The following is a 27,366-nucleotide window of genomic DNA, read 5'->3' on the forward strand; positions in this document are numbered from 1 at the left end:
CTTTTAAGGAAATCTTTCTAAAATGCATTTTACACATCCTCATTTCATTAAACAGAATTAATTGAACTTAGGTTAACCTTTATAATGCAGAGTGTTAAGGGTAGGTGGATCTCTTTGTGCATTAAAGGGACCCTTGGCTGTTAGCTATGCTGTGGATTTCTCTATCACTGTCAGCTACTTCTACATCTTTTCTCATGTTCTCATAGTCTTTCCTCAATTGTCTTCACTGTCATTGCGTTCATCTTGTTTCTCATAGAATTTAGGACAAATTTGGAGATATCTCACATAACCAAGATAGATTAATCAGGCACCTTAATTTTTACTAGCCAGCCTAATTCTCCTCAGTGCTCAGTTTTCTCTTTTTTTGGATAGAATTGCTGACTTTTATAGCTCAGAAGGACTACAGAGATGTGATTCAGCTCTCTTGTTTTACTGATGAAGGAAATTAAATTCTGGGCTACATTCCATAAGACCCAGTTTGGTTAAAGCTTCATGATGAGTTAAATGGGGTTTGCTCTATTTTCATACTACTTTATTCTTATTTGTAGAAGTGAACTATTACTGTGGCATTTTGGATATAAGAATGTCTTTTGTCTTAGTTTTATTATTGATTATTGCCATAAAATACAATTTCAGGACAGGAAAAATAGATTTTTGAAGTATTGGTTATATATTTATCTTATTAAGATAATAGTATTCACTTAATGCAAATTCTTCAATTAATTTTTATACTGTTGTTACTTGTCATAGAATTGAAGACCCACACAATGATTTCACTGCTGATTTTAGTCTGTATATTGCAAGGTTGAGATATTAACATTAGAATAGTTTTCCCTTTTAAAAGGAAATGGAAGCAATATGATAATATAGCAGTAAAACAAAACAGCCCAGGCTTTTATTTTTAAGATTACTTTTTTATTATCTATCTAGGAATCTTAGTGTTTAGAGATAGAAGGAATTTCAAGAACATCCATTCTAGAGACACCTAACTAGTGCAGTGGTTAAAGCACCAAACCTGGAGTCAAGAAGACTTGACTTCAAATCTGTCTTTAGACATTGGACACTTAGTAGTCCAAGTGACTCTGGACAGGTCACTTAACCCTAATTGCCTTGCTAAAAAAACAAAAGAACCTCTATTTCAAAAGTTTGCATTCTCAAAACTGTAAATGATTATTTAGTCTTATTCCTCTTTTACAGATATGCAATCTGAAGTCCAGGTGTGGTTAAAGGGACTTGTCTGAGGTCACACAAGTCATTAAGTATCCAAGTTGGGGCTTGAATCCACCTACTCATAATACAGAGGCTAGGATAAATTAAGTGAATTGCCCAAGGGGTCACAGTTGATGATAGGGATGGAAGTATGCCAAGCTTTCAAAGTCCCAAATGGCAATACTTTTTGTCCTATTATACTATAAACCTTTCCCTACTTTAAGGAGTCTTTTTACAAACTCTTAGTCTTCAAATTTGTACACCCTACCTTATAGTAATGTTCCATATTATTAATGTACCTTTTGATTGGATTTCATGCTGAGGAGAAATCTGTTATTGTTACATCCTTGAACTGTACCAGAACTCCTGTAATGTTGCATTCACTTCTTTAAGACTTAAAACAATGCTTCCTAAACTGCGTTCATTTGGAATTCAAGTATGATATATAGGGAGATCTGTGAGAAAATCAGTGCTGCTGATTATTTTTCCCTTCTAAGATATTAATGGTGGAATAGTTACTTGTCCTTTGTGCTCAATAGGGTTAGTGGATGGTGTGACTGACTTTTGCTGGTCAGACCACTATGAGCTTGGAAGGTTTTACCACCTTCTCTCATATGAAAATCTATATGAACATTAAGATTGGAGATGTTGTTAAATTTGAGAATCTTAGTGTTTATTTTGAACTACTGCAGTTCTGCTTTGTTGATAGAGCACAGGGCCTTCTTTGATACAGATAAACCAAGCTGGAAGGCCCTGTCCCATGGTCTCCTGATCATTTCCAAAATTCTTCAAAAAGACCTTGAGAGTGGCATTGTATCAATTCTGAGCACCATGTGAGCACTGGCCTCCTGCAAATCTTCCATCAAAATAGTCTTTTAGGCAGATTCTGGCATTTGAATGACATGGCCAACCCATTGGAGTCGAGCTGTCTGCAATAGAGTTGGCATGGTTGGCAGTTTATCTTGAACAAGGATCTCAGTCTTTTCTCGCCAGGTAGCTACAGCCTTCTCTCGCCTGGTGACCTTAAGAATCTTCCTCAGATAATTCATGTGGAAGCAGTTCGATTTTCTGGCATGGCACTGGTAGACTTTCCAGGCTTCACAGTCATACAACAATGAGGTCAGCAGATCAGCTCTGTAGCCTTTCAGTCTGATAGGCAGTCTAACAACTCTTGGAGTCTCCCAAATGCTGAGCTAGCTCTGGCAATGCATGTGTCAACCTCATCATCAACCATCTTTGAATTTATCTGCAGCATTCAAAATTTCTCCATTTTCTGTAATTTGATTCCACAAATGGATAGTGTGGTGGTGCTGCTTGGTGGAAAACTTGTTTTCTTGGTGTCAGGTCAAAATTAACCCAGGCAGCAGAGAGTTGATCAGACTTAGAAGCTGCATTGAATGCCATCATGTGTGAACAGAAGGCTGTGCACCAACTCTCCCTCCACTTTAGTTTTGACTGTAGCCTTTTTTACATTAAATATTTTCTGTCAGTGTAGTAGTTGACCTTGATAGTACTTTTGCCTTGTTGAATGCTTCAAGCATGCCATCAGGAAATTGGTATACAATACCAAAGACATTTTCTGATCAGCCAGGTTTCATCATGACCTTATGAAAGAGCTTGATTAGATCAAAAAATGTTGAATGCAGACCACTGTTGTGCTCCTGGTGTTTCTTCTGGAATTGTTGGGCAGCAAAGATTATATTGATCGTTCCTTGGTCTTTTATGAAGCCACTGGCTCTCAGGGAGATGGTGAAGGACAACTTTTGTTGAGAATACTAAGAGACCCAGTTGTGGTTGTCACTGGTCAGGTTAGTTCCTTTTCCTTGACATATATGGACAGTAGAGGCATTCTTGATTCCCCCTTCCTGTGGATAACCTGCTCTTGCCTTATAACTTGGAAGATTTCCATCAGCTTTGTATGAATAGTAGATCTGTTGCCTCGTCGATCTGGAATGGAATCAGTACCAGCACTCTAGAGAAGCCTAATGGCATTCAAAAATCTCTTCTTCAATTGGAAGTTTAGCCTAAGAGGGATTGACTTTAATCTGAGATAAAGTCAGTAGCTTCAGCAGTGATTAATGTTGGCCTATTGAAAATACTCTTGAAGAGTTCAGCCCATCTCTTCAGGATTATGACCTTATCTTTTTTTCAAGATGGATCAATCAGTGCTAAGTTGTTGAGAAAGATCTTTGGGCCATAAATAATCTAAAACAAGGCTGTCCAAAATGCACCAGCAGGCTGTATAGGGCTTTCATTGTGAGTATGTGTGGCCCACCTGTGTGTTTATTAAATGCTTTAGTAAGAAGCCAAGCTACCAAAGTGCTCTCATTAAAATGGGAAATCAAAATATGCTGTCTATTGTTTCAATAAGAACTCTTATAAGTAAGGTTGGACAGCCATAGTCCAAAAGATATCAGTGTAAAATTGAAATTCATTTGCCTTCTTTCTGAGCCAAGAATACTGCAATTCTTTAACCTTTGCTTGCACTTTATCTTTGATGGAGTCAAATGCTGCCCTTTTGGAGATGAATGAATTATTCTGTAGATCCTATAGAATTCTCCTTTTTTATATAGTAGATTTTGAATTTCTCTTTTTTTTTTTTAAGGTTTTTGCAAGGCCAACGGGGTTAAGTGGCTTGCCCAAGGCCACACAGCTATGTAATTATTAAGTGTCTCAGACCGGATTTGAACCCAGGTACTTCTGACTCCAAGGCTGGTGCTTTATCCACTACGCCACCCAGCCGCCCCAAGATTTTGAATTTCCCTGTAATTTTCATCAAACCAATGTAGATGTTTGTAAGGGTTTTGGTCTAGAAGAGAAAATGTTGTTCTGGACACCAAATCTCAGAGAGCTTCCACTCCTTTCCTATTCCACCGTTACCAATAGTATATTGGTTCATTTTTTTTCTCTTGTCAGCATTAAACTGTTCTCACACAGGATAAGTGTACTTGTCTGTGATGTTGTGTTTTTTATAGTTGTCAGAGTGTATTATTTCCTTCTACTTCATGTTAAATTCCATGGGGGTAGAAACAATGTTCGATGTGACATTTGTATCTCCCCTGGTATCTATTATACAGCTTGGTCCCGATTAGATTTTGCATTTTCCAAATTTCTTTCCAGAATAATTGGACCAATTCATAACTCCACTAAAAGAGTGCATTGGTTTGCCCCTCTTTTTCACAGCCATCCAACATTGACTATACCCATTCATTTGCTATTTCCGCCAACTTTCTGGATGTGAGGTAAAACCTTAGAATAGATTTTTTTATTTTTCTCATTTAGATCATTCTTTTTTATTTTTTATTTTTAAAGATTTTATTTGGGTTTTGAGTTTGACAATTTTTCTCCCAATCTTACTTCCCTCCCCCCATCCCACCCCCACGGAAAGCAATCTATCAGTCTTTATTTTGTTTCCATGCTGTACATTGATCCAAATTGAGTGTGATGAGAGAGAAATAACATCCTTAAGAAGAAGCACAAAATATAAGAGATAACAAGATCAGAAAATAAGATATCTGCTCTTTTTTTTCTAAATTAAAGGGAATAGTCCTTGAAATTTGTTCAAACTCCACAGTTCTTTCTCTGGATACAGCTGGTATTCTCCATTGCAGACAGCCCCAAATTGTCCCTGATTGTTGCACTGATAGAATGAGTGAGTTCATCAAGGTTGATCATCACCCCCATGTTGCTGTTAGGGTGTACAGTGTTTTTCTGGTTCTGCTCATCTAACTCAGCATCAGTTCATGCAAATTCCTCCAGGCTTCCCTGAACTCCCATCCCTCCTTGTTTCTCATAGAACAGTAGTGTTCCATGACATACATATACTACAGTTTGCTAAGCCATTCCCCAATTGAAGGACATTTACTTGATTTCCAATTCCTTGCCACCACAAACAGGGATGCTATGAATACTTTTGTACAAGTGATGTTTTTACCATTTTTCATCATCTCTTCAGGGTATAGACCCAGTAGTGGTATTGCTGGATCAAAGGGTGTGCACATTTTTGTTGCCCATTTGGGTCATTCTTTAAAATGGTTGATAATATTTGCAGTTCTTCTGAGAACTGTTTCCATTTCTCTAATCAGTAGTAATTTCAAGCATCTTTTCATATACCTATTGATAGCTTTGGTTTTTTTTGGGCTGGAAACTGCCTGTTTATTTCCTTTAGACATTTATCAATTGGGGAATGAATTATATTCTCATATTCTCATAAATTTGACTCAGTTCTATATATATTTTAAAAATGACATTTATAACTGAAGTTTTGCAATAAAAGTTGTTCCCCAACTTTCTGCTTTTCTTCTACTCTTGAATGGATTGGTTTTTTGGTATCAAGCCCTTTTAATTTATTATGATCAAAATTATCCATTTTATATCTCATAAACTGGTTTTATTCTCTTGTTTGTTCATAAATTCTTCTCTTATCCATAGATCTGATAGGTAAATTATTCCATGTTCTCCTGATATGCTTATGGTATAAACTTTTATGTCTAAATCATGTACCATTTTGACTATACTTTGCTTTATGAGATGATGGTCTATGCCTAGTTTTTGCCAGGCATTTGCAGATTTCCTAGTTTTTGTCTCAAAAGCTTTGATCTTTGGGTTTAATCAAACACTAGATTACTATAGTCATTTACTGCTGGCTTGTGTACCTAATCTATTCTTCTGATCTGTCACTCTGTTTCATAGCCAGTACCAGATGGTTTTGATGATTGTTGCTACCTTCCTTCACATTTTTCCACTTTAATCCCCTTACTATTCTTGACTTTTAGTTCTTCCAAATGAATTTTTTTTGTTTCTTTCTAGGTTGATAAGATAGTTTTTTAGTCATTTGGTATGGCAGAAGCATCAGTCTTAAAAGCACTACTTCTCATACACATAATCTTTTTTGTTTAAAGGTTTTTCTTTTCTTTTTTTCTTTTTGTCAAGGTAATGGGATTAAGTGACTTGCCCAAGGTCACACAGCTAGGTAATTATTAAATGTCTGAAACTTTATTTGAACTCAGATTCTCCTGACTCCAGGACCAGTACTCTTATCTATTGCGCCACCTAGCTGTCAAGGTTTTTATTTCCAAGCTAAAAGTTCAACCAAATTTGATGTCTTTGACTATAGTAGGTTTTAGAGTAAAAAAGGAAAATAGTTCAATGGAAACATACATATATACACACATACATATATTCACAAACAAATATATATATATATATATGAATCTAAATGCCTTACAATGACTTTTGAAAATATTAAATTTTTTTTGACTCATTTTAATAGATAATAGAAATGACGTTGATACTGATAGTAATGATTTTCTGAAGATATTTAGACATAAATTGTCAGCAAAAGAGCCAAGAAAGTACCTTGGCAATCATGTGACAGACTTCCCAAATGAATAGCTTATTGTCAAAGATAGAAGTGGTTTAGAACGCATTCATAGAACCTCATTCATATAAAATCTTACAAAGAGGAACAGATAGTGATAAGTAGTGTGATACTTTAAAAAAAAAGGAAAAAAATAAAAGAGAATAAAACTAGTTTTAAATAGAGTTTGGCAAGATATCCAAGTAAGCAACATCAGCCCAATGGCATTTAAGAATGAAAATAGAGATAACAAAAAGAATTTTTAAAAATTGTGAAAATGTATTATCCTGCTGTTCATGATATCTAGAAAGGGAATCATGTACCTGTGAACCCTAAAATTATCTGGGTTTATTAAGGGGGAGGCAAAGACTAAAGAAAACAAAGGGAGCGAAGGTGGCTGACTTTACTACAATATACATTGAGTTGATCCATGTGGAAGGATAGAGATATATATATATATATAAGGGATCTGAAAGAGAGGAGTATATTAGAGAGATTTAAAAAATCAGGCATTATTAATATCAAAATAAGTCAGTCAAGAGAAACTAATAACTACAAACCTTCCTATTTAATTTTTACTAAATATTAAGAATTATCTAAACATATATCAAGGGCATGTTTAATTGAGGGTATAAAGGAACAAGCAGGGTTTTACAAGCAATAAACAACAATACACAATGTTTCTAACAAGCCACATTTGAATTAAAGTTATAGGGAATATAAGAATACATTTGACTAATTGTTTATTGATTATGAAAAAGCATTTGTTTGGGAGGAGCAGTACTCTACCTTAGAGGATCTCTTTTTTAACAAGGTCTCTCCCATTTGGGCAGCATTGTGGTATATTGGAAGGTTTCATCTTTATGAATTCAAATTCAACCTCACTAGCTGGGCAGATCATTTAGCCCTGTTTGCCTCAGTTCCCCATTTCTAAAAATAGAGCAGAATCATTCAAGATTTTCTTAAAAAAAACAAACTACAGAGACAACTCTAATCTATGACTTGTCAGTGATAAATATCAAGCAAAGTATAAGGCAGAAAGATGTCCGTTAGCCAGAGGTTTTAAGCCCTGCTATGTGGATGATCCAGCAGATTGCATGTTGAAGATTCTCTGTTGGTAGTGACTTTCTTCAGATGGCTCTTTTTTTTTGCAGATTGCATTAAGCCGCAGAACTTTGCTGATCCTTCTGCAAGAGCTCTGTAAAAACTCAAAAGTTTGATTTGATTATCATGACAGGAAAAATCAAGTAGATAATTATGACTGTCTATTGGTCAGCTGCAACATGTATCTGGATATGCAACCTTTACAGCTTTCCTATCCATTGGGCTATATATCTGGGGCTATCATTAAGTACATCTAGATCTAAAAAATGAGATGGTCCCAGAATTAGAGAAGGGAAGAATTGGCGAGATTGCCTTTAGGAAAATAGAAATGTTACTTTATCCTGAAATATTTACTTTGATTCTGTTTCCTATCAAAGCTGAGGCCCCTCTTTTTAATATCAACATTATACCTGTGTTACTGTAAGAAGGGGAAAAAAATTGAACAAGTCAGCAAAACCAACCAAAACATCTGTTGTTACTAGAACAGGAACAACATTTCACATTGGTAGTCTTCTTCAACAAATGAAAAGAGGTTAATTTTTCTCTTCTCTGAGACCAGTTTTAGGCCATTAACATTACACAATGTTCAGATTAATCCTTTTCCTTTACATTGTTTTGTTGTTGTGAATATTGTTTTTTCTGGATTTATTTTACTTGGCATTTATTCATATAAATCTTGGTGTGTGTGTAGGACCTCCTCCCTGTCTTTGACTTCCTTGGAGTGCATACCTGGCAGTGGGGTTTCAGGGGAAAAGGACTAAACATTTTAATCCCTTGTTGCATGATTCCGAACAGTGATTAGTACCAATAGTGTATTAGATTGCTTGAAGCTCATTAAACTGACTATTTTTATCCTTTGTCATCTTTGCCAAATTTCTGGGTATGAGGCTGTCCAAATTGTCTTGATTTGCTTTTCTATTATTAGGCATGATTTAGAGCAGTATTTAATATAATTGTTCATGGTTGCTATTCTTTTGAGAACTGTTTGTTCATATCTTTTGATTATTTATTAAATAATGAATGAATCTTGGTCTTTTAGTTATGTTCATTCCCTTTATATGTTAGAGATCAGATCCTTCTCAGAAATAGTTAGGGCACCCTTTCTTATCCTAGCGTTAATGATGTAAACAGTTTATATTTTTCAAAAAAAATGATGTGATCTTTTACAGATTTACCCTTTTGGAACTTACTATGGAATGCTGTCTCCCATTGTTTCTCTTTTTTCCTTTTCTGGTTTTCTCAACTCTACTTGTCACAAAGAGGGTTTTTACTCAAGTGCTTTATATTCTTGGGTTATATATATTTTTTGCTTATCTAGTTCTTTCTGCAAATCTACTTTTCCATATTTTAACTAGTACCAAATAGTTTGGATGGCTGCTACCTTATAATATGGTTTGCTGCCTCAAACTGCTACCTTTTTGTCCTTCCTAATTTTTGTTGCATTTTACTTCTAGACCTCTTGTTCTTCCAAAATTATTGATATCAATTTGAGAGAAAACCTTGCTTGGTGGATAAAGAGCTAGACTTGGAGCCAGAAAGACTTCGAGAAATACTATTCTACATTGGGAGAGGGAGTTTTCCTGACCCAGGAAATCCTTATACCAGTGAAGTCATTCACAGGGCTAAACTATAGATCCTCTCCTTATGATTTACCTAGTTCTAAACAGTTAACTGGTTGTGTTAGCACTAAATGTGTAAATTAATTAATTTATTTTTATTATACTTTCTTGGGCCTAACAATGAATAATGAACATACATCTAATTCTTTTTTTTAAAGAGTATTTTGTTTTTATGTAAATTTTGAATGTGTCTAAATAGATCACCTCTGCTATTTTATACTTTTTGAAGTTACTTTGAATGAAATTTCTTCCATTTCTTTCTTTTTTTTTTTAAGATTTTTGCAAGGCAAATGGGGTTAAGTGGCTTGCCCAAGGCCATACAGCTAGGTAATTATTAAGTGTCTGAGGTCAGATTTGAACTCAGGTCCTCCTGACTCCAGGCTGGTGCTCCATCCACTGTGCCACCTAACCGCCCCCCCCATTTATTTCTTAAGGGATATTTAAAATGTATCCCTAGTCAGAGGGCTTCGTGCTATAATATTACTGATATAGTTAATTCATCCCTAGGCCCTAGGTTTTGTGAGAGAGCCCTAATTTCTTTTTTTTAAAATGTTTTTGCTTTTCAATCTTGCTTCCCTCTCCCCACCCCCCATAGAAGGCAATTTGCCAGTCTTTACATTGTTTCCATGCTATACATTGATCAAAACTGAATGGGTTGAGAGAGAAATCATATTCTTAAGGAAAAAATAAAATATGAGATAGAAAAATTACATAAAATAAGATAACATTTTTTAAAAATTAAAGGTAATATAGTCTTTGGTCTTTGTTTAAACTCCACAGTTCTTTCTCTGGATACAAATGCTATTCTCTATCACAGGTACTCAAAGGTGTCCGATTGTTGCACTGATGAAATGAGCAAGTCCATTAAGATTGATCATCACCCCCATGTTGCTGTTAAGGTGTACAATGTTTTTTTTTTTTCTGGTTCTGCTCATCTCACTCAGCATCCGTTCATGCAAATTCTTTCAGGCTTCTCTGAGTTCCCATCCCTCCTGGTTTCTAATAGAGCAATAATGTTCCATAATGTACATATACCATAATTTATTCAGCCATTCCCCAATTGATGGACATTGACTCAATTTCCAATTCTTTGCCACTACAAAAAGGGCTGCTATAAATATTTTTGTATAGGTGATTTTTTTACCCTTTTTCATCATCTCTTCAGGGTAGAGACCCAGTAGGGATATTGCTGGATCAAAGGATATGCACATTTTTCCTGCCCTTTGGGTGTAATTCCAAATTGAGAGAGCCCTAATTTCAAGGAAAAAGCCTTTGGTTAACCATAAATGTTTTAGATCTGGGAGATGGTGTTGAAATGTGAGTAGATCTCTGAATCTTTCTGTATTTAGGAATCTTGTAGGACTATGGAATGTATGATATTATTGAAAACATTTTTGGTAACTGCTATTCTTGTTCAACTTTTTTGTTTAAAATTATGAATATAGGGGCAGCTAGGTGGAGCAATAGATAGAGCACTGGCCATAGAGTCAGGAGAACCTGAGTTCAAATCCAGCCTCAGACTCTTTAATACTTAGTTGTGTGATCTTGGGCAAGTTCCATAACCCCATTGCCTTGTAAAAACAAATAAAAGAAGCTACCCAAAATTATGCATATTAAAAAACTTCAAAACAGAAAGAGAACATTTCCATATATAAGGTAGAACAGAAAGAGAAAATTTTTGTAAAGCTATAAATCTGCTGTACACACATATTTATAATGTTTTGTCCTTCATTTTCGAAGAAGACCACAACATCAGGGAGGTGATGCCATTATAGGCACATGAATTGGATTTGATTGAAGGGGTGCTGTGCTAAGTCAGCCTCACTTTCTCCTCCAGAACCACCTGGGGGCAGTGGCCAGATATGAATCAGAATGACTGGAGATGGCCTTGGAAGTGGGGTAATCAGGTTTAAGTAATTTGGCCAAGGTTACACAGTTAGTAAATGTCAGAGGCTGGATTCGAACTTCCATCCTTCTAATTCCAAGGCCAGTGCTCTATCCACTGTGCCATTTAGCTGCCATACTTACCCAACTCTTGGCTCATTCCCATGTATTCTGTTACCCATTGCATCCACATGATTTATATATATTATTGATTTTTGAACATTATATCAATTTATGGACAGGTTTAATCGTTGTAATGACTCTTTACTTGGCTGTTTACTATTTGTGTGACTTCACTGGTTTTATTTTCCTCACCCGTAAAAATGAGAATTAGACTAGATTTCCTCTGCTAACTCTTGATCTATCAGTCTGTGATTCATTTGAGGTTTATAAAATTTAGTTTTGGCCTTTGGTTTTCTTACAAGATTTAGAAACTTTTAAAATTGTATTGGTAAAAGAAGAGAAATACTATTCTTATTTAATTCCTTTCCTCTCTCACATTATTTGGAAACATACAGTTATCCTGGAAGTTGGACAGATAATGTGTTATTTTGATTTTTTTTTAGGTTTTTGCAAGGCAAATGGGGTTAAGTGGCTTGCCCAAGGCCACACATCTAGGTAATTATTAAGTGTTTGAGACCAGATTTGAACCCAGGTACTCCTGACTCCAGAGCCGGTGCTTTATCCACTGTGCCACCTAGCCGCCCCTGATTTTTTTTTTTTTAAGGAGAGCCATCATTCAAGCTTTCTGTAAAAGCAAAATGCTTTTACTCAGAACTGAGAACAAAAATATTCATAGCAGCTCTGTTTGTTTTGTGATGGCAAAGAATTGGAAATTGAGGTTTCTAGCATATGATCTTTGACTGGCTAACTGGGATATTTAACCATCAGTTGTCTGTAAACCAGGAATTATTTTATTCTCCTATCTGAAGGTAGAAAACGAACTTGATGATCTCTAGTGGTTCATTCTAATTCTGGAATTGATGATTCTTTTGCCCGTGTTGAATATTCTCTATTTTAAATTCTGATCCTTAAATATTTACATCAATATTTTCAGTAATATTTGGTAATTTTTTAATATGCATACTTACAACTAATGTAGATTGCAATAACAATGACCTAGTTCCTGTGTATGTCAGGTAGGCTGGATTTATATCTCAGGTGAGTCCTAGCTTTTCAGCATTTGAGTGAGTGGTCCTGACTTTACTGTGACTCAGTTTCCTCATCTGTAAAGTGAAGGTGTTGGAGAATACAAGTATGACATGAAGAGTGGTCTGAAATCAGATATTTTGGTTTAAAATCCTGGCCCTGGAACTTTCTGTGACCTTGGGCAAGCCATCTAATATCTCCAGGGTCTCATTTCATTAGTAAAATGAGGGGATTGAATTTAATTTATCTCTAAGGGCTCTTTTAACGCAAAGCCCATGATCCTTTCTCTTTCACCTCTAAATCTGAGACCTTAAAGAGAAGTTGGACTATATCTTTGACTCTATAATTCCACTTTTGATATTGCTTATTATTTTGAGTAGGAGACCTTCTTTCCCCTCCCTTCCTTACTCCCTTGTGTGTGATAAAAATCCTCTTAAAATTATAGAGACTTCTCTGAGTAATATTAACCCTGAAATGGTTTTATTGGGAATATTCCACTTACCCTAATAAATCTGTGTAGTTTTAAGCATGTTTGACTTCACTTATAGAACTTATTTTACTCTGATTTTTGAAATTTTTAGGTGGGGAAAAGGATAAATTGAGAATAGACACTTTCATTACTTTTACCCATTTTTAGGGAAGAATAATTTTCAGAAATGGCAAGATCATTGCATTTGTATCTTCTCAGGGTTCTGCCATTGTTGCAGCCATTTCTTCTCACAGAAAGGCTGAAGCAGAGCCTATGTGTAGATTTGAAGGTTGTTGTTTACCTTTAGGAGTTCCTTTCCTTTCATCTATCAGACATTTTAAGCCAGTTTCCTTTGGTAGGAAACTGCCTTGAATCTCCCCATGGAATAGGTCTAGGAGGGGTGACAGGTATTTCTGCTTTGTTCTTCAGAAGTTGTAGGAAAGAGATAAGATTGAAGAGCAGAACTGAGGAAACTATGCTGGCTTTCATTTGTTGTTGGTGGGCTGGGCTCTAGCCCAAAATTCTGCTGTATTAGGGTCTCGGTCTCTCTCTCTCTCTCTCTCTCTCTCTCTCTCTCTCTCTCTCTCTCTCTCTCTCTCTCTCTCTCTCATCTTATTGGCTTGATTATTTGGACCAAAGTATCCTGAAACTATGCTAAGGGAAAAGTTACCCTGACTTAAAAAATTGATTGGTTTCCATGTGTTTGAAGAGTTCTCTTGATATGAATTGAAATAAATGTAATTAAAGGTTTAACTGTATTTGTCTAGATGCATTTATGTGTTAGAAATACTTGTATTTACATAAAATGAACTTTAAGAATTCTTTGGAGATTCTAGCAAGATAAATTGGTTTATTAAAGTGGTTTATCTTTTTTTGGAATACTAATAATAGTTTGATAGAAATTCCCCCCAAAAGTTATTATTAAATCAGTATGAATTTACAGGATCTGTCAAAGAAACTAGAAGTAGATAAATATTTTACCCTTCATTATTTCTAGTATTGAAAATAGAGTATATTATTCCTTTTTTAAACTAGTATTAGCCTGGTTATTCCTTTAAAAAGGACATGTACTCACCAGTAATCTTGCTGATTTCTTCCCCCTTGTCCATTAGGACGATAGTAGCAATTACTTAGAAAACAAGTGTAGTAAAATTATATAACCATTATCCTTCTCTCAGCTGCTTTTGATTTCCATACAAAAGTGCACCTGAAATTCCTTTAAATGTGAGTGTTTTGGGAAGTTGGGAGTAAATGCCAGGCTTGCTTAGTCAGTGCCCATCTCAGTTCTTGACAGACCTGTCTGATCATGTAGAAATTGTTGAAATTTCAGTGACATATCAATTGAGAAAAAATTGAAGTCTATTTCAGTTTCAGTTAAATAATTACAGTTTACTATTGTAAAACCCTGCAACAAACAATAAAATCTTGCTGTTATTATAAGTGGAAAAACAAAAGTTACTTGCTATGGGTTTAGAACAGATCTGTCAGCTTAATGTTACGCTGATGGTAAGGGTATGAATTTTTTTTTAATAAATGTGACTTAATGGACAAGGATTACTCTCCCATACACAGCATGATGTATCCTTTTGGAAATAGAAAGTTTAAATACCTCACTGTGGTTATGATTTTTCCCATCAAATATCCCAAACAACTTATTTCTTTCTGTTCATACAGCTTTCCTTTAACTTTAGATTACATTTAATAACATGTAAAAACATGTCAGAAATCTTTTTTACTACTATATAAAAATTTATTGACATTTGTGAAAGTTGTATTGCCAGATTGATCCCTAAAACTCTTTGAGCTTGTATCCAGGAGTTTAGAATGCAGTTCTGTCTGTGTCCAAAATGAACCTGTGTTTATGAGCAGGTTTCCGTGGGTGTGTCCAGTCCTACCCTCCCTTTGATTGCTGTAAAGAAAGCCCCAGCCCTCCCTCTTTACCCAGAGGAAGAAGCCAGGTTATTCAGCTGTCTACACCTTAACTTTGAGACAGGTTTATGAAGTGACAGTCTTAAACTCAAGCAGCTGGTGTTTCTTTGGACAGTGACCCTGAAGGACGGACTTGACAAGAATGTCTAACCCAGAAAGCAAAATTTCTGGCAATTGGCTTTTTATATCTGCGTTGTTACAGTAGAAGCTATGGCTGTCTCACCTTTACTCCTGTTAATGGACAGGTTTGTTGTCGAAAACTTAGACCCCTTTGTTTTTTCTGATCTTCTTTGGTAATAGGGAATCTATTTAAACAAGGATATAAAATAATTTCAAATTTAGCTTAAGATGATGGGAAAAAATACTTGAGTGGGTTGAATGCAATATTGTTGTATAAATTTAACAAAATTCTTTTTGTAGATGACTGTTGCCTTGCTTGTGCTTAAGGATGTAAAGGACGTAAGACATTTTTGTTGTGAGCTGCTTTACTTGCTGATTTTTAAAGTAGATTTTTTTCCTCAGTAGACTTTTCAGTTTTTCAGTAGTTGTGGGAAACTGGAATTCCTACAGCTGTAATTGAATAGTAGTAAAAACTTTTTGTCTTTCTCATTTCTTCCTATTTCTCTTGAAAAAGGTAAACCTCATTACAGAAAATGTTTATATAGGGAATACTGGCTCTGATTTTCTCTTTTCCTGAAAACAGATTTTTTTAATTTCCTTTTCCTCTCCATGTAAGTGTGTGGGAAGATAGTAAGAATTACAAATCTCTTGGGGAGGATTCAAGATTCCAGAAGGTGCTGGGAAGTACCTGAGATTGATTACCCTCATTTCCTACCCCACTCCCATAGACTTTATTTTTTACCTTTGGTGAAAGTTAATAGTATTGATTTAGAAACAATATAGTTAACAATAGAATTTAAATAGAATTTTTAGGAAATATTTTTAAAATATCACATTTTACCCTGCCTCTATAAAAGAGACTGAAAAAACCAAGCAGTTAAATTAAAAAAAAAAGATTAATTTTTCTCTTGGAGAACAGTCAAGTTTTCAGATGAGGTTTGAAGTTAGATATAAGGAACTAAATTCTAAAGAATTTCAAGTTGTTTTGTTTTTACTTGTTCCCTGTCTCACTTGCTTAGACATTTTTCCCTGCCTTGAGTACAAAGTAGAAAAGGTCAAAAAAAATCTCAAGTCAATGATTAAAGTGAAGTTAAATATGTCATATGTTTTAGAGTAGGAGTTTGGAGCATTTCTGTATTAATGACCCTTGAAAACTATAACTTCTCAGCTCCCCAAGTCATCTGCATTTTGGTGACTTGTGAAACCTGTTTATCCAGATATGGAGATTACTAATACTTTGGTTTAACCCTTCTTTCTGTGACTGTTTTATTTTGCTATACTGCAGTGACAATGAGAAAATCCTCCAGTGAGTTGAAGGGCTGTAGCTTCACTATTTAAAAGCATCTGAAGGTTTTCAGCTTTTTTACTTTTAATGATAGCAATAGTCAAAGAATGTTCTTTTAAGCCTCTGTTTTACATATATATATGTATACATATTACATGTATATATATATACATATATATATATATATATATATATATATATATACATACATACACACACACACACGGGAGAGGATTGAAGATTTGGTGATCTAATGCTAATGTTCATTCTGCCTAGGATCCTCAGAACTTATGAACTACTGTAAGGATTGGGGTTTTGTAGTGTTTTTTTTTAATTGATAATGAGAATTTGGTAAAATAGTTGTGACTGATTCTCTTTATATGCAGCTTCTGACTTGTTTATAAAATGGATCAATCAGGTGACAAATAGAAATGAAGCAATCTTTTATTGCTTTATTAGGCTGCTTGGGTAATTTGGTGATCTTGCAAATACAGTGACTTCCATCAGTGAAATAGATCACAGCCAGATGTGGCTTTCTTTGCTTGTGATTCTTGTCCCTGTTCTACTACAAATCCTACATGAAGGACTTTCCAGTGTGATGGAGGCGTGATGTAGCAGCACCCTCATGTTGTGACTGAGCCTTTGGTGCTCTTCCTACATGATGGTACACTCATTTTAGTTTTATAACTCCTTTATAATGTCTCCTATTCTGATTCTGTACAAACCATTGTTAATAATTGACAATAGGTAAATTATACCTGCACAATATAAATTTCCCCCTTTTGTTAAGGGCTCTTCCCAGAAATGGTGACAGATTTGGTGATGCATTCTCTTTATATCCACTGCTGTTTCCCATGATGAGAGAGTGTAGCTATGTGTATTAACTGAGTTTGATATTCTAGTACATTTGGCTTTCATTTTTGCCTAAACTACCAGAGGCTTCTCACACTTTGTGTTCACCTTCCTGGTGGGTTTTTTTGTGGTTAAATTTGATCTGGCTTATAAGCTGTGTGATCTAGCTGTGGTCTAACCTCTTGACTAGGTCACCTCTCTTGTGTCCTTCCCACAAGATGCCTCCAGCCTTCATTTGCTTCTAAAAGTATTTTTAAATGCCTTCTGGGCCAAGCTAAGCCTTAGAATTCAGAGAGAACAAGTGAATCTCTACTCCACTCTATTGGAAAGAAACAACCTGGACAAAGGTTAAGTATATAAAAAAAAATTAATGCAAAACAAATGGGAGAGCCTTATGATCTTGTTCATAAGGAATGACCTTTTGTAGGATATGGAACTTGAGCCAAGACTAAAAGGGAAATAAGGATTCCAAGATTCAGAGAGGAGGAAGAAGAGTATTCTAGGAATGGGCTTGCCTTGGGCAAGCATGAGGAGATGAACTTGGGAGGCCGAGCTGTAAAATAGAGGGCCTGGAAGGAGATTGAGATGAAATCAGCCTGGAAAGATAGTTGGAGTCAAGAGGTGAAGGTCAGTCAGTGCCCCATTGAAGGAAGGAGACAAGCTTTTATTAAACCCTGGAAGATAGGAGCTATTGTTAGCAGAGGGGGAAACTAAGGTAGATTCAACAACTTTCCCAGACTCACAAATAAAACAGTGTCTCTAGTTTATCAAAATTCTTCCTCAATGTTCCCCCTCCACCAGAGATATTAGGTGGCCCCATATTGAATGACTACAGACTTCCTCTTCAGGGGTTAATTCTTTTAATTTACTGCAATTTTAGGGTGGTTCTGGAGGACTGATCTAACTGATTAACTTATTCTCCTTCACAGGACGTAATTAGGAGCAATATCAAGTGAAGTCAGTGGGCATTAAAGGTTTCTGATTTAGCAAGGGCTGGAGATACAAGAAAGGCAAAAAAAAAAACACCAAAAACCAGTCCCTGATTCTAAGGAGCTCAGAGTCATTATAATGGGGGGAGATTTTCTTCAATCAAATTACATATAGAATAAATTGGAGCTAATTACAGAGGAAAGTAAGATTAAGGAGAACTGAGAAAAGTTTCCTGCAGGTCAGCAGGGCCTAGTAGAGACTTGATAAAATTAGAGAAGCCAAGAAGATACTAGGAGAGTTCCAGACATGGGAGGCAGTTAATGAAAAAGGGCCCCAGGTCAGGAAGTGGAGGGTCTTGTTTGAGGGTCAGTAATGGACCGGTTTCACTGGATCAAAAAGTACAAGTAAGGTAGTAAGTGCCAGTTATGAAGGTCTTGAAAAGCCAGAGGATAATGGATTTGATACTGGAAGAAAATAGGGAGCTGAAGTTGTTTATTGAGTTGGGTAGCAACTTAGAAATGTTCTTTTTAGGAATATCATTTTGAAAACTGAGTGAAGGATGGACTGCAATTGCAAGAAAACTTGAGAAAAGAAGATCAACCACCAAGCTATTGTATCTGGGTGATGGAAGTATCAGAAGAGAAGAAAGGGCATAAAGGAGAGAAGGAATCAAAGTAGAAATGATAAAACTTGGGAACTGATTGGATAGGGTAAGGGGGGACTCAGTGAGAGAGAGTTAGTCAGGATGACTCCTAGGTTATAAACCTGGATGACTTGGAAGATGGTGGTACCCTGAACAGCAATGGAGAAGTTAGGAAGGGGTAAAAAAAATTCTTGGGAAAGGTAGTGAGTCCCATCCCTGAGTGGAAATTGGGAAGAGGAATATTCATGCTTGACCTTGGAAAAAACAGCCTAACAGAACTACCCCAAAGTGGAATGAACTGCTTCTCTCAAACCTTCAAGCAAAGGCTGGATGATCACTTGTGTAGAATATGTAATTTCCTACAATATAAGATAACTGTGAAGGACCACAGACCAGTTTGACCTATCCTAAAAAGTAATGCCTCTTAGAAGACCCCATTGGAATGGTTTGCCCAGCCTCCCCCCTTGATGGCCTCTAGTGATGGTGAGACCAATGCCTCCCAGAGTAGTCTAGAACCAGAATCTGCCTCTCCACGTCCTCCACTCACTCACTATTCCCAATTTTTTTTTTTAGATTTTTGCAAGGCAAACGAGGTTAAGTGGCTTGCCCAAGGCCACACAACTAGGTAATTATTAAGTGTCTGAGATTTGAATCCAGGTACTCCTGACTCCAGGGCTGTTGCTTTATCCACTACGCCACCCCCTATTCCCAATTTTCTAAGGTCAAACAGGACAAATCAAGAGCCTTTCAGATTCTTGAAGTCAGAGGTCAAGTTCCCCCTACTCTCTATAATTAGCCTTTCTGTTTCTTTCACATGATCCACAACTCTGCATTGTGTCTGTCAAATGTTCCTAGAACTAGAGAAAGGCAAAGCATTAATAGCAATAGATAACATTTGTTTAGAGTTTGTAAGGCTTATAAAATGATTTTATATGAGTTTATCATTTGCTTTTCATAACAGTCTTATGAATTGGATGCTACTATTCTCATTTTATTGCTGGAGAAAGTTAAGTTTAGAGGGGGTTAAGTGACTTCCCAGGGTTGTATAGCTAGTGTTTAAAGGTGGATTCAAACCTGGTTCCTTCTGCTTCTAGATTCCATTCTATCTCCTATGCATATTGTTTCAGACAGAATGTTTTTTCAGTGTAACCAAAGCTTCTAGTCAGCTTTCTTAGCACAAGTAGCTGATCTAGTCATACATGTGGGAAGAACTACATGGGAAAGGCACTAGTAAAATGTGTTTGTCTGGATCTCTTAAAGTGAATTGAATATTTTGTACCTTCATCGATCATTTATTAATTATTATGGCTATTTTACTTAAACACAAATTTATAACTTTTTTCAAGTAAAATAACTTGAAATTCTGTTCAGTAATTTTATATCCTTCATGGTGCCTAGTCTTCCTGGTGAGTTTCTGGTGGAGTACTCTAGCTTTCTATTGTACTTCTATCATTGCATTGTCTGTGTTCTTTAGGAAAGTGACAAGAGTGGGATAGTGAGAGAACATTTATACTAGGAGGGTCCCCTATGTTGACATACTGCTAAATTCAAGATTCTATATTCTGGGGTCATAGAAGAAAATTGGTGCAAAATACTGACTGTCCTTGATGGAATTTTTTTTTTAATTGGGCTTTAACTATGTGAAGGCAAGGAATATCTTAACTTAAATACTGGCTATCATTTACCCTGACTCTTTTCAAGTATCAAGTCACTTTTTAAAAACATCACCTCCACTTTCCATTTGTTAGATTTTAGATTTTCTATTTGCTTACTGGTACCTTAATTTTGTATAGCAAATGTTACTGTTGTTGGAACCCAATGACCTTTAAATTTTTCCGGTTTTAGATGTTCTTGATTCCCTTAGTCATGGTGGTAATTTGTTCTCCAAGCAAAATATAGAAATCTACTCTGGTGAGTTAACTGCTGTAGCTTTCATTTCTGAGTGGAAAACAGGCAAGAAAGGTTCATAAGTACTGGACTTCAACTTTCTTTAGTAAGGCAATGGGGTTAGGTGACTTCCTCGAGGTCACACAGGCAATTTTTAAGTGTCTGAGGCTAGATCTGAACTCAGGTCCTCCTGATCCAGGGCTGGTGCTCTATCCACTGCACCACCTAGCTGCCCCTGGACTTCATCTTTGGATCATAGCCTATGGACATTCAGGGCCCTATCTTGAATTGCACTTTAAAATCATTTCATAAAAATAATGATCTTTTTTCTTAGGAGATCCTCAGAGATTCCTCAACTTTCCCTTGATAAAAACCTTTTTTTAAACCCATAATTTTTTACAATTCATTTGTGTTCTCTGGATGCTTTTATTATCTTCCTTTGTTACTTGATACTTTTACAGATGTATGACCATCAGTCTTTCAAATTAAAACATACATTTCTGAATGGAAGAGACAGTATCTTAAGTTTCTTCTGCATCTCATTAAACAAATGTTGTATATCTCATTAAACAAATCTAGGATATTTTATGCAGATGATTGGACCTTAAGACATACATGGTAAAAGTATTAATTTTTTTTGTTGTTGGTGCTCTCAGGAATACTTTATAATGATTAAAGCCTCATAAAACTTTCTGATGATTTCACTAATGAGTAAACTGGAAATATAACATAATTTGGGAAGGCTGTTCTTTTATTTTGTACGTTAGGGTAGATTTTCTTACCCCAAAGTACTGGCTGTTGAATTTATTGAGTGATCATAATCCGAATTTTAAACCATAGAATTTTACCTAGCTTTTCCTAAGATAAAAGTCTCAGGATGAGACATCAACTTTGACATTTTAAATTGTTCTTTGCACAGAACCCCTTTTTTATATAGTAAGCTTATGAATGTAATGGAGTACAGTTACTCCTTAAGAAGTGATAAAAGATCACACCCAATTTGGATCAAGGTACAACATGGAAACAAAGACTGACAGATTGCATTCCGTGGGGGGTGGGGTGGGGGGAGGGAAGTAAGATGGGGGGGAATTGTAAATCGCAAATAATATCTTTAATAAAAACAAATTAAAAATAAATTAAAATAACTAAAAATAAAAATAAAAAAGGTAGTCCATAGAAGTGATGAAAGATTTTCTTTTCAATAGCAGCAATATTGTAAAGACAAACAGCTTTGAAAGACTTAGGAATTCCAATGAACAAAATGATCAATCATACTTAGAGAATTCGTAATGAAATGTTATCCACCTCTAGAAAGAGAGCTTGTGGATTCTAAGTGAAGATTGAATCAAAACTATATTTTTTAGAGGTGGCCAGTGTGGAATTTGTCTTACTTGACTAGATATACTTTAATGGATTTTGTTTTTTGTTCTCATTTTCTTCTTTTTATATTAGAGGGTGTATGTGGAAGGGAAAAAAATAGTCTTGAATTTAAAAAAAAATCTTGGCAGCAAATTCTTCCATCTGAGACATATCAGGAACTCATTTGAATGCACAAAAATAAGTCATTCCCCAGAAGATGGGCAAATATGAGCAGACATTTCCCAAAGGAAGAAATCTAAACTATCAATAGCCACTTCCCAACCACAAAGTAATTAATGAGAAATGCAAATTAACAGTTCTGAGCTTCCACTTCATGTGCATCAGCTTGCTAAGATGATGGAAAAGGGAAATAACAACTGTCAGAGAAACTCTAGGAGAAAGGATGCATCATTGCTCTATTGGTTCAACCCTTTTGGAAATCAATTAGAATCTAAACTCCAGGTGACTAAATTGTGCATCCTCTTAAACCCATATATTGAATTACAGAACTGTTCACCAAAGACATCAATGAAGAGGAAAAGGAACCCCATATCTATCTATCTATCTATCTATCTATCTATCTATCTATCTATCTATATATGTATATGTATATATGTATATGTATATGTATATATGTATATGTATATATGTATATATGTATATGTATATATGGTATATACACATACATACATATACACACACATACACAGATAAACACATTTATTTATAGTGACAATAACAAGTGAGTGGAATATTCTCAAATAAGACCTTCTTAAGAGTTAATATCCTATAGTGAAGTCCTCTCAGGGTTAAGAAATATTAAAGAAAGAATAAACTATTATTCTTTTTTTTAAATGTTTTTGCAAGGCAAATGGGGTTAAGTGGCTTGCCCAAGGCCACACAGCTAGGTAATTATTAAGTGTCTGAGACTGGATTTGAACTCAGGTACTCCTGACTTCAGGGCCGGTGCTTTATCCACTGTGCTACCTAGCTGCCCCTAAACTTATTCTTAAACTATCTCTAGAAGAAAGCCCCTTGTATTCCAAACAGGTGGCTCACTCTCCTAACTTTTTGATAAAACTACTTTTACTGACTACTAGAAGGTTAATAGACTTTTTCCCATGAGACAAATCTTGTATTCCAAAGAAGCTCATAAGACTCCTCTTGTTTGATGATAATAAGTAGACTGTTCCTAGACCTTATGTTCCAAGACAAGTTACACACTTCATAAGATAGTTATAATCCTGAAGGTTATTCTCACCATCTGGATGGTGAGGTACTATTTTATGAAAACCCTTTATTCTTTTCCTTGTTGCTGGGGTAGATTTTCATGAGCAGAGTGTAGCTCTGAAGACTAACCAGTGAGTTGACAGAGAGAGAGAGAGGAGATAGGTGGGGGGAGATTGCGTTAGGCCATATAATCTTGCTTGATCTTCACTACCTTTGTGAGAACTTTGTGAGTGTGCCCTTTTCTCAAGAAAAGCCAAAATAAACCTTTTTTTGTTGTTGTTCAGAGAAGTCTCTATATTTTTTAAAGTAGATTTTTATCTCACACACAAGGAATTGGAAACTAAGGGAGGGGTGCTCATCAGTTGAGGAATTCTTGAACAATTTATAGAATATGAATATGATAGAATACTTTTGTGCTGTAAAAATGACAAAAGGGATGAATTCAGAGAAACCTGGAAAGCCTTGTATGAATTGATTGAGTGAGCAGAAAAAGGACAATTATATCATGAAAACATTGTAAAGAAAAACAACTTTGAAAGACCTAAGTCTTCTGATCAATGCAATGATTTGCTGTGACCACAGTGAATCACCCTTGTTATCTATCAGATATGGGTAATTTCAACAGATTGAAACAGACCTTTTCAGCTGTAGTAGATATGTAGATTTGTTTTGCTTGAAAATGAATATTTGTTAAAAGGGGGTGTGGTTTTTTGGGAGAGATGAAAGTTGGAGAGCTTTGCTGTGGTCATGCCAAAAATGAAATTAAAAAAAAAAGATAAGAAAGAAGAGGGAAGGGAAGGAAATAAACATTTATAAAATATCTGCTATATTCCCTTTTTAAGGCATTTTGCTAAGCACATTTTATAAATAATATTTCATTTGATTCTCACAACTTGGTGAGGGAGGTGCTATTACTCTTCCCATTTTACAGTTCTGGTTAAGTGACTTGCCCAAATTGTCACATAGGGGTCTGCAGTTGTGATATGATGCTAGGTCTCATGTTCTATTTGCTACATGCTCCCTTTCTCACTCAAATATACAGTTCAGAAGAGGAGGAAGGAAAGACAAGAGGGACAACTTTAAACCTACAAATTGAATTTATCATTCCTTTCTTCCTTCCTCCCTTCCTTCTGTCTGTCCATCCATCTTTCTTTCTGTCTTTGTCTGTCTTTTTCTGTCTGTTTGTCTTTCCCATCAGGGTTATGTGACTTTCCCAGGATCACACAGCTATTGAGTGTCTGAGGCTGGATTTGAATTTAGATCCTTCTGATGCCACTGTACCACCTAGCTGTCCCAATTTATCATTCTTTTTTTTTTTTTTTTACGGTTTTTGCAAGGCAAATGGGGTTAAGTGGCTTGCCCAAGGCCACACAGCTAGGTAATTATTAAGTGTCTGAGACCGGATTTGAACCCAGGTACTCCTGACTCCAGGGCCGGTGCTTTATCCACTGCGCCACCTAGCCGCCCCAATTTATCATTCTTTAAAAAAAAAAAAATATATATATATATATATATAAATTGTTTGTAATAAAGATTTATAGTTTGTGTATAGCCCCCTCTCTTTTTTTCTGTGTTTTTGAAAGTGCTAAAGTTTATGTTTGTCAAATTCATAAAAAGAAAAACATTTTAAAAACTGACTCCATATTGCCCATCAGGTCAGATCTAAATTCCTCTGTTTGACTTTTCAGACACACTTTGTGGCCTGGCTTCCTTTCCTGCCTTTCTAGTTTTTCCCTATGAGTCTCTTGCACTTTCAGATGCAGCCCCGCAACCCTAACCCTGTTCCTTGGGCATGTCAAGGTGGGAACATGCTGTTGCTTCGGCTGCCCCTCATGCTTGGAAGACCCTTGTAGAGAAGCAATAGTAACAGTAGCCAGCACTTACATAGTGAAGTATTTTACATAATGATATCTCATCATTCCTTCCTTCCCCTTTTCCCTCCACAACGCTGTGAGACTGGTATGATTTTAATTGTCTCTATTTTACAGATATAAAAAACAGGTGCCAAAGCTAGTAAGTGTCTGTGCAGAATTGGAACTCAGGTCTTTGTGATCTCATTCCAGCATCCTATTTGACTGCATCACCTTGTTGCCTAGCTGGCTTCAAGATTGATTGAAGGCATTACTTTTTGTTAGGGGTCTTTTCTGACCCCTTCCAGCCATTAGGACCCCCTCCTCAAATCACTTTGTTTCTATTTTATCTGTATTTTGCATTCCCCTTTATATTTATGTTTGGCCCGAAGAGAATGTGAATGCTCCTTTTTCCTTTGTATCCCCAGCAATTAGATCAGTTAACTGACCCCTCAGAGATGCTTCCTGATGCGAATTTGCTGTCCCTAGACCTTTCCTTTAACTGGTACTTATTGGGCTTGTGCATTGCATTGAACTAGGTGGTATAGGTGGTATATGAAGGTGGATAAGGCACCAGTGTCTTCTCTGCCAGGTGCTGGGAATGCCCAAGAATGAAATAATCCCATTTAGTGAGGACTTTAGAGCTTGATAGGGAACCCAATAAGTGTAGAGTAAGATATGCAGAATCAGTATAATGAGGATACATCAAAGTAGTAAAACACAGTATTGTTTGGATGGGTGACTTTAGTGATTAGGGGTCATCAGGAAGTATTTAAAAGAATGAAGAATGTCAGGATTCTGCAAGTCCCTCAGGTTAGAGGGTTGGGTTCCTTTGAGTCTGGGAGTATAGCCAGTTTCAGAAGGGGCTTGAGATGAGATGAGAACCTGGTGAGAAAGAGCGTATCAACCAATATTCATCAAGTACCTTTGCTGTATGTACTTGGCACTGTGCCAAGTGATGGAGTACAAAGGAGGGACCAAAACAGATCCAGCTCACAGTCTATTGGGGAGACCATGTATAAATGAGATATGACTTAAGACTTAATAGTACTTAAACTGATTCAAGTTCTTAAATCTTTGAAGTTGCTTGTCCTTAATTTTTAATCATTATTTAAATTGTAACCCGATTCTTCTCACTTTAGTCTGCATCAGTTCTTAAAACATTTTCCAGCACAATCATATTCCATTACTCATATTGCCATCATTTGTTCAGCTATTCTTTCTTAGACTCTCATTCGTGGCTGGGACCAAAAAAAAAAAAACCAAAACCCAAACTGCTGTAAATTTTGTGTGTGCATATGATCATTTGATCTCTTTGCAGTGGTATCTCTGAGTCAAAGGATATATACAATTTAATAAATGTTTTGAGCATTTTCCAAATTGTTTTTAGTTCATAGCTCCATTAAAAATACATTAATATGGGGCAGCTAGGTGGCACAGTGGATAGAGCACTGGCCCTGGAGTCAGGAGGACCTGAGTTCAAATCCAGTCTCTGACACTTAACAATTACCTAGCTTACCTTCGGTAAGTCACTTAACCCCGTTGCTTTGTAAAAAAAAAAAAATAATTAATATGCCTGTCTTTCTGTAATCCCTCAAACTTTTGTCATTTTTCCCCCCTGTTATCTTTCCTAAGCTGATGGGTGTGAGCTAGAACATCTGAGTTGCTTTAATATGAATTTCTCTAATTAGTGGCCTGTAGCATTTTTTTTCCCATATAGCTGTTGTTAATTTTGGATATCTTCTTCAAAGAACTGCCTTTTCACATCCTTTGCCCATTTATCAGTTAGGGAATAGTCTAAGAATTGATTTTAACTTGTCTGTTTCTCCAAGCAACCCCTCTTTCCAGCAGTTGTTAAAATTCAGTAATTTCCTAGATATTTTAATGATTTGCAGTTTTTGTTAAAATTGCCTTCCCTTTTCCCCTTTGCTCCCAAAATAGTTCAGCCTCTCATTGGCTGTCTCCTGGACAATTAGAAGAACTTTCTAACCCATTTCCGCAGTTCCATGTCTTTCCTCCCTCTCTTCTCTTGATGCCAGATCAATCTTCTTAAACTTTGACTTTGATTCTGTCCCCCAACTGTTCAGTTTTCCTTGGGGAAGAAAAATAACTGCCACCATATGAAATGACATCTCTGTGGGATGGGCTTAAGATATAGAGAATAGAGTGGAGGATGAAATTTTCTACCTGTTTTTTTTAACAGAAGATAATTTAGAGGGTGTCTCTATCACCCTCCTCTGACAGAGGGCATCCTCTGTCAGCCTTTAGGAGTAAGGAAACTGAGGCCCAGACTACCACAGGTTGTCTAACCACAATCCTCTAACCACTTTGATGTAAGAGGAATGGCTCACTGTCCTGGGCCTATGAAATTTATGTGCTCATAGATTAACTGTGGTTGGAGATTGATGACACTTTCTATCAGATTCAAATCTAATGATCCTTTATTTTTTAAAAAAAATGGATATTTGAAAGGTTGTAGTCTTATTCT

At 36.0% G+C, this 27,366-nt stretch overlaps 1 protein-coding gene across 2 annotated transcripts in view; it reads left to right on the forward strand.

Annotated features, from left to right (window-relative positions):
* TBC1D14 (TBC1 domain family member 14) overlaps nt 1-27,366 on the forward strand; it is a 114,572-nt gene that overhangs the window by 13,594 nt on the left and 73,612 nt on the right. The gene's annotated exons all lie outside the window — the stretch shown is intronic.

This window comes from Macrotis lagotis, chromosome 3, assembly GCF_037893015.1.
Source record: "Macrotis lagotis isolate mMagLag1 chromosome 3, bilby.v1.9.chrom.fasta, whole genome shotgun sequence".
Classification (NCBI taxonomy): Eukaryota; Metazoa; Chordata; class Mammalia; order Peramelemorphia; family Peramelidae; genus Macrotis; species Macrotis lagotis.